Raw genomic sequence first — 14,310 nt, forward strand, 5'->3', positions numbered from 1 at the left:
TATTATATGTATAAAGAAAAAAAATGTATAATAAAATATACATTGACATACAAATATGGCTAGTTGTATGGATATGCCGTATTCATTATATGGATACGGCATATAGATTATATGGATATGACCAAAAAATAATTCATAAAGAAATTATATGAATATGGCAGAAATAATTGGTTATATTAATATGATCAAATAATACTTTATATAAAAAAGTGAATATCTTTGGTTGGGTGGCAAAGAGAATTAAATATGCCCGATATATAGACGTCGTGGCCAAAAACTACTATAGGGTGAAGTGCTTGTCTGTTGGTCTATATATATACATATAATATTTTATGCGTACACATTATTATTATAGATAGTTAATATCTATCGTATGGGTGGCAAACGGAATTAAATAATTTCGATATTTAGACGTCGTGGCCAAAAACTACTATAGGATGGTCAGTGGTTGTCCACCAATTAATTATTGAACAAACCATATGAATATCATATGCTGTTGTCAATATAATGTATATCAATAATAATAAAAAATAAGGATGGTACAGTAAGTAGTCCATCTACTATTGAACAAAATATATTATAATATATACTTTTGTTATCAATAGAACAACATATATTAAAATCAAAATATTATCCGTATAAATTTGTTTCTTAAATGAAATTAAGACTTGGCTACGCGGTTAATATTATAAACCCATGATAATAAGGTGAAACAGAGGTCAAGTTTCTATTATATATAGAATAACAAATTGTTTCCGACTTTTATCGTTAATCTTTGGTGGCAGGTATATATGATAATTTATATTAAATTATTATATCCCCTGTCGTTTGGGCACAGAGTATCGCTTGCCGGTACAATGTGTTTACAAAAAGCATTATAATAAAATATAATTGCAATATTAGTGATCAAAATAATTTCATATGCGCTCGGTTTTATATCATATATTACCAGAGAGTTATATGGAAAAGATAAATTTTAAATTTATCATCAAAATGCAAATGATTTAACTCAATATTTATATTGGTTAAACAAAAATTGTACATGTGTGGATACAATAATTATGTATGTTGAACAAAAATGATATTTTAGAATGAAATATGTATATATAATATAATAAAAACTTATAGAAAGAACAATATATATTGAAAATTGTGTTATAAAAAAGTTGTACTTTTTCTTTAACATCAATTATAAACTTGTTATATTAGTGGCGAAACAAGTAAAAATTAAAGAACGTATACGAATGCCATATAAAAATGGCCGTATTCGAATTAAAATAGAATTATTTCACAAAGCAAAAAAAAAATATTGAATTAAAATCAATATTTAAGAAAAACCGAACATATAAAATGGAAATAAAATCTATTATATTTATATTACTAATTTCTATTCAAAAAATATGAATGAAATATGAACGAAAACATTATTCTGGTTGATCCTGCCAGTAGTTATATGCTTGTCTCAAAGATTAAGCCATGCATGTCTAAGTACACACGAATTAAAAGTGAAACCGCAAAAGGCTCATTATATCAGTTATGGTTCCTTAGATCGTTAACAGTTACTTGGATAACTGTGGTAATTCTAGAGCTAATACATGCAATTAAAACATGAACCTTATGGGACATGTGCTTTTATTAGGCTAAAACCAAGCGATCGCAAGATCGTTATATTGGTTGAACTCTAGATAACATGCAGATCGTATGGTCTTGTACCGACGACAGATCTTTCAAATGTCTGCCCTATCAACTTTTGATGGTAGTATCTAGGACTACCATGGTTGCAACGGGTAACGGGGAATCAGGGTTCGATTCCGGAGAGGGAGCCTGAGAAACGGCTACCACATCTAAGGAAGGCAGCAGGCGCGTAAATTACCCACTCCCAGCTCGGGGAGGTAGTGACGAAAAATAACAATACAGGACTCATATCCGAGGCCCTGTAATTGGAATGAGTACACTTTAAATCCTTTAACAAGGACCAATTGGAGGGCAAGTCTGGTGCCAGCAGCCGCGGTAATTCCAGCTCCAATAGCGTATATTAAAGTTGTTGCGGTTAAAACGTTCGTAGTTGAACTTGTGCTTCATACGGGTAGTACAACTTACAATTGTGGTTAGTACTATACCTTTATGTATGTAAGCGTATTACCGGTGGAGTTCTTATATGTGTTTAAATACTTGTATTTTTTCATATGTTCCTCCTATTTAAAAACCTGCATTAGTGCTCTTAAACGAGTGTTATTGTGGGCCGGTACAATTACTTTGAACAAATTAGAGTGCTTAAAGCAGGCTTCAAATGCCTGAATATTCTGTGCATGGGATAATGAAATAAGACCTCTGTTCTGCTTTCATTGGTTTTCAGATCAAGAGGTAATGATTAATAGAAGCAGTTTGGGGGCATTAGTATTACGACGCGAGAGGTGAAATTCTTGGACCGTCGTAAGACTAACTTAAGCGAAAGCATTTGCCAAAGATGTTTTCATTAATCAAGAACGAAAGTTAGAGGTTCGAAGGCGATCAGATACCGCCCTAGTTCTAACCATAAACGATGCCAGCTAGCAATTGGGTGTAGCTACTTTTATGGCTCTCTCAGTCGCTTCCCGGGAAACCAAAGCTTTTGGGCTCCGGGGGAAGTATGGTTGCAAAGCTGAAACTTAAAGGAATTGACGGAAGGGCACCACCAGGAGTGGAGCCTGCGGCTTAATTTGACTCAACACGGGAAAACTTACCAGGTCCGAACATAAGTGTGTAAGACAGATTGATAGCTCTTTCTCGAATCTATGGGTGGTGGTGCATGGCCGTTCTTAGTTCGTGGAGTGATTTGTCTGGTTAATTCCGATAACGAACGAGACTCAAATATATTAAATAGATATCTTCAGGATTATGGTGTTGAAGCTTATATAGCCTTCATTCATGGTGGCAGTAAAATGTTTATTGTGTTTGAATGTGTTTATATAAGTGGAGCCGTACCTGTTGGTTTGTCCCATTATAAGGACACTAGCTTCTTAAATGGACAAATTGCGTCTAGCAATAATGAGATTGAGCAATAACAGGTCTGTGATGCCCTTAGATGTCCTGGGCTGCACGCGCGCTACAATGAAAGTATCAACGTGTATTTCCTAGACCGAGAGGTCCGGGTAAACCGCTGAACCACTTTCATGCTTGGGATTGTGAACTGAAACTGTTCACATGAACTTGGAATTCCCAGTAAGTGTGAGTCATTAACTCGCATTGATTACGTCCCTGCCCTTTGTACACACCGCCCGTCGCTACTACCGATTGAATTATTTAGTGAGGTCTCCGGACGTGATCACTGTGACGCCTTGTGTGTTACGGTTGTTTCGCAAAAGTTGACCGAACTTGATTATTTAGAGGAAGTAAAAGTCGTAACAAGGTTTCCGTAGGTGAACCTGCGGAAGGATCATTATTGTATAATATCCTTACCGTTAATAAAAAAATTTGTTAATACAAATTTAATACAAATTACCAATATATATATATATATACATAATAATTATAATAATAATTATACCAAAAATATGATCTTAAAAGTAAAAGATCAAATAAATTTCGAACAAGCAAATCGAAATATTGTAATAATATAATATTATTACAAATAAATTAAATAGAAACAAACATAAAATTCGAACAAGCAAATCGAATTATTAATATAATAAAATATATTTTATATATTTATTATAAACTTTTGTGTGTATATGGACCATAATATACACGCGTTGCGAGATGTATTGGCCAACTAATTTGATGATGATCATACATTGGATAATGCAACAACCTAAAATATACAATGTTGTACCTGGTTTCAGGTTAATGTTTTATATAAAATTATCAATATATATTAACAAACAAATGCCATTACAAATAATACTTTGATATATATTGTTTATATAAAACTAAGACATTTCGCAGCATTTATTTTAGGTATATAAATACATTTATTGAAGGAATTGATATATGCCAGTAAAATGGTGTATTTTTAATTTCTTTCAATAAAAACATATTTGACCAAATTTAAAACCAATATTATAAAACTCTAAGCGGTGGATCACTCGGCTCATGGGTCGATGAAGAACGCAGCAAACTGTGCGTCATCGTGTGAACTGCAGGACACATGAACATCGACATTTTGAACGCATATCGCAGTCCATGCTGTTATGTACTTTAATTAATTTTATAGTGCTGCTTGGACTACATATGGTTGAGGGTTGTAAGACTATGCTAATTAAGTTGTTTATACAAATTTTATAATAAAATTTTATAAGCATATGGTATATTATTGGATAAAAATAATTTAATTATTTTATTCATAATATTAACAAATATATGAAAAACATTATCTCACAATAGTAATTAAACTTTGAGAAAAACGAAGAGGAATATTTTCTTTTTCAATCAAATAATACTGAGAAATGTCTAGCATAAAATATTATCTAGAATTGTCTCTTATTAATGATTTGAAATATGAAAAACGTTGACAATATTATTATTCTTCGTTAATTCGTTACAAATAAATGCCATTAATATATATATACGTCAGCTTTAAACGAATTTAATAAAATGTTTTATCATTATATATAAAGAATTAATTGCAAATAAAAGTTATATACAACCTCAACTCATATGGGACTACCCCCTGAATTTAAGCATATTAATTAGGGGAGGAAAAGAAACTAACAAGGATTTTCTTAGTAGCGGCGAGCGAAAAGAAATCAGTTCAGCACTAAGTCACTTTGTCTATATGGCAAATGTGAGATGCAGTGTATGGAGCGTCAATATTCTAGTATGAGAAATTAACGATTTAAGTCCTTCTTAAATGAGGCCATTTACCCATAGAGGGTGCCAGGCCCGTATAACGTTAATGATTACTAGATGATGTTTCCAAAGAGTCGTGTTGCTTGATAGTGCAGCACTAAGTGGGTGGTAAACTCCATCTAAAACTAAATATAACCATGAGACCGATAGTAAACAAGTACCGTGAGGGAAAGTTGAAAAGAACTCTGAATAGAGAGTTAAACAGTACGTGAAACTGCTTAGAGGTTAAGCCCGATGAACCTGAATATCCGTTATGGAAAATTCATCATTAAAATTGTAATATTTAAACAATATTATGATAATAGTGTGCATTTTTTCCATATAAGGACATTGTAATCTATTAGCATACCAAATTTATCATAAAATATAACTTATAGTTTATTCAAATTAAATTGCTTGCATTTTAACACAGAATAAATGTTATTAATTTGATAAAGTGCTGATAGATTTATATGAATACAGTGCGTTAATTTTTCGGAATTATATAATGGCATGATTATCATTGATTTTTGTGTTTATTATATGCACTTGTAGGATTAACAATGCGAAAGATTCAGGATACCTTCGGGACCCGTCTTGAAACACGGACCAAGGAGTCTAACATATGTGCAAGTTATTGGGATATAAACCTAATAGCGTAATTAACTTGACTAATAATGGGATTAGTTTTTTAACTATTTATAGCTAATTAACACAATCCCGGGGCGTTCTATATAGTTATGTATAATGATATTTATATTATTTATGCCTCTAACTGGAACGTACCTTGAGCATATATGCTGTGACCCGAAAGATGGTGAACTATACTTGATCAGGTTGAAGTCAGGGGAAACCCTGATGGAAGACCGAAACAGTTCTGACGTGCAAATCGATTGTCAGAATTGAGTATAGGGGCGAAAGACCAATCGAACCATCTAGTAGCTGGTTCCTTCCGAAGTTTCCCTCAGGATAGCTGGTGCATTTTAATATTATATAAAATAATCTTATCTGGTAAAGCGAATGATTAGAGGCCTTAGGGTCGAAACGATCTTAACCTATTCTCAAACTTTAAATGGGTAAGAACCTTAACTTTCTTGATATGAAGTTTAAGGTTATGATATAATGTGCCCAGTGGGCCACTTTTGGTAAGCAGAACTGGCGCTGTGGGATGAACCAAACGTAATGTTACGGTGCCCAAATTAACAACTCATGCAGATACCATGAAAGGCGTTGGTTGCTTAAAACAGCAGGACGGTGATCATGGAAGTCGAAATCCGCTAAGGAGTGTGTAACAACTCACCTGCCGAAGCAACTAGCCCTTAAAATGGATGGCGCTTAAGTTGTATACCTATACATTACCGCTAAAGTAGATGATTTATATTACTTGTGATATAAATTTTGAAACTTTAGTGAGTAGGAAGGTACAATGGTATGCGTAGAAGTGTTTGGCGTAAGCCTGCATGGAGCTGCCATTGGTACAGATCTTGGTGGTAGTAGCAAATAATCGAATGAGACCTTGGAGGACTGAAGTGGAGAAGGGTTTCGTGTGAACAGTGGTTGATCACGAGTTAGTCGGTCCTAAGTTCAAGGCGAAAGCCGAAAATTTTCAAGTAAAACCAAAAACGCAATATATACAAATCAAGCTAATATAATATACTTGAATAATTTTGAACGAAAGGGAATACGGTTCCAATTCCGTAACCTGTTGAGTATCCGTTTGTTATTAAATATGGGCCTCGTGCTCATCCTGGCAACAGGAACGACCATAAAGAAGCCGTCGAGAGATATCGGAAGAGTTTTCTTTTCTGTTTTATAGCCGTACTACCATGGAAGTCTTTCGCAGAGAGATATGGTAGATGGGCTAGAAGAGCATGACATATACTGTTGTGTCGATATTTTCTCCTCGGACCTTGAAAATTTATGGTGGGGACACGCAAACTTCTCAACAGGCCGTACCAATATCCGCAGCTGGTCTCCAAGGTGAAGAGTCTCTAGTCGATAGAATAATGTAGGTAAGGGAAGTCGGCAAATTAGATCCGTAACTTCGGGATAAGGATTGGCTCTGAAGATTGAGATAGTCGGGCTTGATTGGGAAACAATAACATGGTTTATGTGCTCGTTCTGGGTAAATAGAGTTTCTAGCATTTATGTTAGTTACTTGTTCCCCGGATAGTTAGTTACGTAGCCAATTGTGGAACTTTCTTGCTAAAATTTTTAAGAATACTAATTGGGTCAAACCAATTAGTTCTTATTAATTATAACGATTATCAATTAACAATCAATTCAGAACTGGCACGGACTTGGGGAATCCGACTGTCTAATTAAAACAAAGCATTGTGATGGCCCTAGCGGGTGTTGACACAATGTGATTTCTGCCCAGTGCTCTGAATGTCAAAGTGAAGAAATTCAAGTAAGCGCGGGTCAACGGCGGGAGTAACTATGACTCTCTTAAGGTAGCCAAATGCCTCGTCATCTAATTAGTGACGCGCATGAATGGATTAACGAGATTCCTACTGTCCCTATCTACTATCTAGCGAAACCACAGCCAAGGGAACGGGCTTGGAATAATTAGCGGGGAAAGAAGACCCTTTTGAGCTTGACTCTAATCTGGCAGTGTAAGGAGACATAAGAGGTGTAGAATAAGTGGGAGATATTAGACTTCGGTTTGGTATCGTCAATGAAATACCACTACTCTTATTGTTTCCTTACTTACTTGATTAAATGGAACGTGTATCATTTCCTAGCCATTATACGGATATATTTATTATATCTTATGGTATTGGGTTTTGATGCAAGCTTCTTGATCAAAGTATCACGAGTTTGTTATATAATCGCAAACAAATTCTTTAATAAAACGGTGCATTTATGTATTTTTGATTTGAAAATTTGGTATAACTCCAATTACTCAGGTATGATCCAATTCAAGGACATTGCCAGGTAGGGAGTTTGACTGGGGCGGTACATCTCTCAAATAATAACGGAGGTGTCCCAAGGCCAGCTCAGTGCGGACAGAAACCACACATAGAGCAAAAGGGCAAATGCTGACTTGATCTCGGTGTTCAGTACACACAGGGACAGCAAAAGCTCGGCCTATCGATCCTTTTGGTTTAAAGAGTTTTTAACAAGAGGTGTCAGAAAAGTTACCATAGGGATAACTGGCTTGTGGCGGCCAAGCGTTCATAGCGACGTCGCTTTTTGATCCTTCGATGTCGGCTCTTCCTATCATTGTGAAGCAAAATTCACCAAGCGTTGGATTGTTCACCCATGCAAGGGAACGTGAGCTGGGTTTAGACCGTCGTGAGACAGGTTAGTTTTACCCTACTAATGACAAAACGTTGTTGCGACAGCATTCCTGCGTAGTACGAGAGGAACCGCAGGTACGGACCAATGGCACAATACTTGTTCGAGCGAACAGTGGTATGACGCTACGTCCGTTGGATTATGCCTGAACGCCTCTAAGGTCGTATCCGTGCTGGACTGCAATGATAAATAAGGGGCAATTTGCATTGTATGGCTTCTAAACCATTTAAAGTTTATAATTTACTTTATAAACGACAATGGATGTGATGCCAATGTAATTTGTAACATAGTAAATTGGGAGGATCTTCGATCACCTGATGCCGCGCTAGTTACATATAAAAGCATTATTTAATACAATGACAAAGCCTAGAATCAATTGTAAACGACTTTTGTAACAGGCAAGGTGTTGTAAGTGGTTGAGCAGCTGCCATACTGCGATCCACTGAAGCTTATCCTTTGCTTGATGATTCGATAATAAACATAAATTTAATTGTGTTTATTTTGTTTGGCTTTTTTAAGTCAGAATATATATATATATAAAATATATATATATAAAATAATAATTATATTTAAATAAATTTTATTTAAATATATTTAACAATGGTAGCCATATGTATCGTCATCCTATTAGTGACGCGTATAAAAATATTCTAAGTCCGAACATGCAAATAAGAGACATATGCAAGTATATGTACTTCTTAAGGTAGCCAACTGAATCGTCATCCTATTAGTGACGTGTATACAAATATTCTAAGTCCGAACATACAAGTAAGAGACATATGCAAGTATATGTACCTCTTAAGGTAGCCAACTGAATCGTCATCCTATTAGTGACGTGTATAAAAATATTCTAAGTCCGAACATACAAATAAGAGACATATGCAAGTATATGTACCTCTTAAGGTAGCCAACTGAATCGTCATCCTATTAGTGACGCGTATAAAAATATTCTAAGTCCGAACATGCAAATAAGAGACATATGCAAGTATATGTACCTCTTAAGGTAGCCAACTGAATCGTCATCCTATTAGTGACGTGTATAAAAATATTCTAAGTCCGAACATACAAGTAAGAGACATATGCAAGTATATGTACCTCTTAAGGTAGCCAACTGAATCGTCATCCTATTAGTGACGTGTATAAAAATATTCTAAGTCCGAACATACAAGTAAGAGACATATGCAAGTAAATGTACCTCTTAAGGTAGACGAATGAATCGTCATCCTATTAGTGACGTGTATAAAAATATTCCAAGTCCAAACATGAGTTATATGGATATGAAAATAATATTAAGTTCTAGTATGGATATGAAAAAAATGAGTTATATGGATATGGGAAAAATAACAAGTTCTAGTATGGATATGAAAAAAATGAGTTATGTGGATATGGGAAAAATAATAATTTCTAGTATGGATATGAAAAAAAAATGAGTTATATGGATATGGAAAAGAATACAGAGTTCTAGTATGGATATGGAAAAATGAGTTATATGAATATGGGAAAAATGATAAGTTCTAGTATGGATATGAAAAAATATTGAGTTATATGGATATTAAAGAAATAATAAGTTCTAGTATGGATATGGAATAAAATGAGTTATATAGATATGGCAAAAAATTTAATGTTCTAGTATGGATATGAAAAAAATTAGTTATATGAATATGGGAAAATTTATAAGTTCTAGTATGGATATGGGAAAAATAATAAGTTCTAGTATGGATATAAAAAAATATTGAGTTATATGGATATTAAAGAAATAATAAGTTCTAGTATGGATATGGAAAAAAATTAGTTATATTGATATGCTAAATAATGAGTTATATGCATATGGGAAAAATACTAAGTTGTAGTATGGATATGGGAAGAATACTGAGTTCTAGTATGGATATGGGAAAAATAATCAGTTCTAGTATGGATATGAAAAAATATTGAGTTTTATGGATATTGAAGAGATAATAAGCTCTAGTATGGATATGGAAAAAATTAATTATATTGTAATAGTAAATAATAAGTTATATGGATATAGGAAGAAAATTAGGTTCTAGTATGGATATGAAAAAAATTAGTTCTATGGATATGGGAAAAATAAAAAGTTCTGGTATGGATATGGAAAAATATTAAGTTATATGGATATTTAAGAAATAATAAGTTCTAGTATGGATATGTAATAAAATGAGTTGTATAGATATGGCAAAAATATAATGTTCTAGTATGGATATGAAAAAAATTAGTTATATGAATATGGGAAAATTTATAAGTTCTAGTATGGATATGGGAAAAAGAATAAGTTCTAGTATGGATATGAAAAAATATTGAGTTATATGAATATTAAAGAAATAATAAGTTCTAGTATGAATATGGAAAAATATTATTTATATTGATATGGTAAATAATGATTTATATGGATATGGGATAAATACTAAATTCTAGTGTGGATATGGATAATTATATAGATATAGAACAAAAAATAAGTTATATGGATATGGTGGCATCAGTACGAAATATGCCCAATTTACATACACCGGAGCCGCAGTACGATAAATACCCAATATTTAGACGTCGTGGCCAAAAACATATATAGGGAGGCAGTGCTCGCCGACCGGCGTATTGTTCAAAATTTATGTTTTCATATTATTTTGGCAATGCTATATATAAATGATATCTTATACATATAATTCAATTATAGCGATATGGAAATACCATATTATATGTATAAAGAAAAAAATGTATAATAAAATATACATTGACATACAAATATGGCTAGTTGTATGGATATGCCGTATTCATTATATGGATACGGCATATAGATTATATAAATATGACCAAAAAATATTTTATATTGATATGGCAAATAAAGAAATTACTTGAATATGGAAATAAAAGAAGTTATATTGATATGGAAGAAAATAATGAGTCATATAGATATGTTGGCATCAGTACGAAATATGCCCAATTTACATACACCGGGGCCGCAGTACGAAAAATACCCAATATTTAGACGTCGTGGCCAAAAACATATATAGGGAGGCAGTGCTCGCCGACCGGCCGTATTGTTCAAAATTTATGTTTATCATATTATTTTGGCAATGCTATATATAAATGATATCTTATACATATAATTCAATTATAGCGATATGGAAATACCATATTATATGTATAAAGAAAAAAAATGTATAATAAAATATACATTGACATACAAATATGGCTAGTTGTATGGATATGCCGTATTCATTATATGGATACGGCATATAGATTATATAAATATGACCAAAAAATATTTTATATTGATATGGCAAATAAAGAAATTACTTGAATATGGAAATAAAAGAAGTTATATTGATATGGAAGAAAATAATGAGTCATATAGATATGTTGGCATCAGTACGAAATATGCCCAATTTACATACACCGGGGCCGCAGTACGAAAAATACCCAATATTTAGACGTCGTGGCCAAAAACATATATAGGGAGGCAGTGCTCGCCGACCGGCCGTATTGTTCAAAATTTATGTTTATCATATTATTTTGGCAATGCTATATATAAATGATATCTTATACATATAATTCAATTATAGCGATATGGAAATACCATATTATATGTATAAAGAAAAAAAATGTATAATAAAATATACATTGACATACAAATATGGCTAGTTGTATGGATATGCCGTATTCATTATATGGATACGGCATATAGATTATATAAATATGACCAAAAAATATTTTATATTGATATGGCAAATAAAGAAATTACTTGAATATGGAAATAAAAGAAGTTATATTGATATGGAAGAAAATAATGAGTCATATAGATATGTTGGCATCAGTACGAAATATGCCCAATTTACATACACCGGGGCCGCAGTACGAAAAATACCCAATATTTAGACGTCGTGGCCAAAAACATATATAGGGAGGCAGTGCTCGCCGACCGGCCGTATTGTTCAAAATTTATGTTTATCATATTATTTTGGCAATGCTATATATAAATGATATCTTATACATATAATTCAATTATAGCGATATGGAAATACCATATTATATGTATAAAGAAAAAAAATGTATAATAAAATATACATTGACATACAAATATGGCTAGTTGTATGGATATGCCGTATTCATTATATGGATACGGCATATAGATTATATAAATATGACCAAAAAATATTTTATATTGATATGGCAAATAAAGAAATTACTTGAATATGGAAATAAAAGAAGTTATATTGATATGGAAGAAAATAATGAGTCATATAGATATGTTGGCATCAGTACGAAATATGCCCAATTTACATACACCGGGGCCGCAGTACGAAAAATACCCAATATTTAGACGTCGTGGCCAAAAACATATATAGGGAGGCAGTGCTCGCCGACCGGCCGTATTGTTCAAAATTTATGTTTATCATATTATTTTGGCAATGCTATATATAAATGATATCTTATACATATAATTCAATTATAGCGATATGGAAATACCATATTATATGTATAAAGAAAAAAAATGTATAATAAAATATACATTGACATACAAATATGGCTAGTTGTATGGATATGCCGTATTCATTATATGGATACGGCATATAGATTATATAAATATGACCAAAAAATATTTTATATTGATATGGCAAATAAAGAAATTACTTGAATATGGAAATAAAAGAAGTTATATTGATATGGAAGAAAATAATGAGTCATATAGATATGTTGGCATCAGTACGAAATATGCCCAATTTACATACACCGGGGCCGCAGTACGAAAAATACCCAATATTTAGACGTCGTGGCCAAAAACATATATAGGGAGGCAGTGCTCGCCGACCGGCCGTATTGTTCAAAATTTATGTTTATCATATTATTTTGGCAATGCTATATATAAATGATATCTTATACATATAATTCAATTATAGCGATATGGAAATACCATATTATATGTATAAAGAAAAAAAATGTATAATAAAATATACATTGACATACAAATATGGCTAGTTGTATGGATATGCCGTATTCATTATATGGATACGGCATATAGATTATATGGATATGACCAAAAAATAATTCATAAAGAAATTATATGAATATGGCAGAAATAATTGGTTATATTAATATGATCAAATAATACTTTATATAAAAAAGTGAATATCTTTGGTTGGGTGGCAAAGAGAATTAAATATGCCCGATATATAGACGTCGTGGCCAAAAACTACTATAGGGTGAAGTGCTTGTCTGTTGGTCTATATATATACATATAATATTTTATGCGTACACATTATTATTATAGATAGTTAATATCTATCGTATGGGTGGCAAACGGAATTAAATAATTTCGATATTTAGACGTCGTGGCCAAAAACTACTATAGGATGGTCAGTGGTTGTCCACCAATTAATTATTGAACAAACCATATGAATATCATATGCTGTTGTCAATATAATGTATATCAATAATAATAAAAAATAAGGATGGTACAGTAAGTAGTCCATCTACTATTGAACAAAATATATTATAATATATACTTTTGTTATCAATAGAACAACATATATTAAAATCAAAATATTATCCGTATAAATTTGTTTCTTAAATGAAATTAAGACTTGGCTACGCGGTTAATATTATAAACCCATGATAATAAGGTGAAACAGAGGTCAAGTTTCTATTATATATAGAATAACAAATTGTTTCCGACTTTTATCGTTAATCTTTGGTGGCAGGTATATATGATAATTTATATTAAATTATTATATCCCCTGTCGTTTGGGCACAGAGTATCGCTTGCCGGTACAATGTGTTTACAAAAAGCATTATAATAAAATATAATTGCAATATTAGTGATCAAAATAATTTCATATGCGCTCGGTTTTATATCATATATTACCAGAGAGTTATATGGAAAAGATAAATTTTAAATTTATCATCAAAATGCAAATGATTTAACTCAATATTTATATTGGTTAAACAAAAATTGTACATGTGTGGATACAATAATTATGTATGTTGAACAAAAATGATATTTTAGAATGAAATATGTATATATAATATAATAAAAACTTATAGAAAGAACAATATATATTGAAAATTGTGTTATAAAAAAGTTGTACTTTTTCTTTAACATCAATTATAAACTTGTTATATTAGTGGCGAAACAAGTAAAAATTAAAGAACGTATACGAATGCCATATAAAAATGGCCGTATTCGAATTAAAA

The 14,310-nt window shown here is 32.1% G+C and overlaps 3 non-coding genes across 3 annotated transcripts; all 3 read left to right on the forward strand.

Moving 5' to 3' along the window:
- The first annotated feature begins 1,426 nt into the window (after positions 1-1,426).
- LOC138914309 (small subunit ribosomal RNA) lies at positions 1,427-3,421 on the forward strand. The gene has a single exon (XR_011420167.1). It is a non-coding gene; the product is annotated as a small subunit ribosomal RNA (ribosomal RNA).
- Positions 3,422-4,044: 623 nt separating this feature from the next.
- On the forward strand, positions 4,045-4,223 carry LOC138914298 (5.8S ribosomal RNA). The gene has a single exon (XR_011420156.1). It is a non-coding gene; the product is annotated as a 5.8S ribosomal RNA (ribosomal RNA).
- Positions 4,224-4,621: 398 nt separating this feature from the next.
- On the forward strand, positions 4,622-8,578 carry LOC138914302 (large subunit ribosomal RNA). The gene has a single exon (XR_011420160.1). It is a non-coding gene; the product is annotated as a large subunit ribosomal RNA (ribosomal RNA).
- The last annotated feature ends 5,732 nt before the right edge of the window (positions 8,579-14,310 follow it).

Source organism: Drosophila takahashii, unplaced genomic scaffold, assembly GCF_030179915.1.
Source record: "Drosophila takahashii strain IR98-3 E-12201 unplaced genomic scaffold, DtakHiC1v2 scaffold_178, whole genome shotgun sequence".
NCBI classification, from domain to species: Eukaryota; Metazoa; Arthropoda; class Insecta; order Diptera; family Drosophilidae; genus Drosophila; species Drosophila takahashii.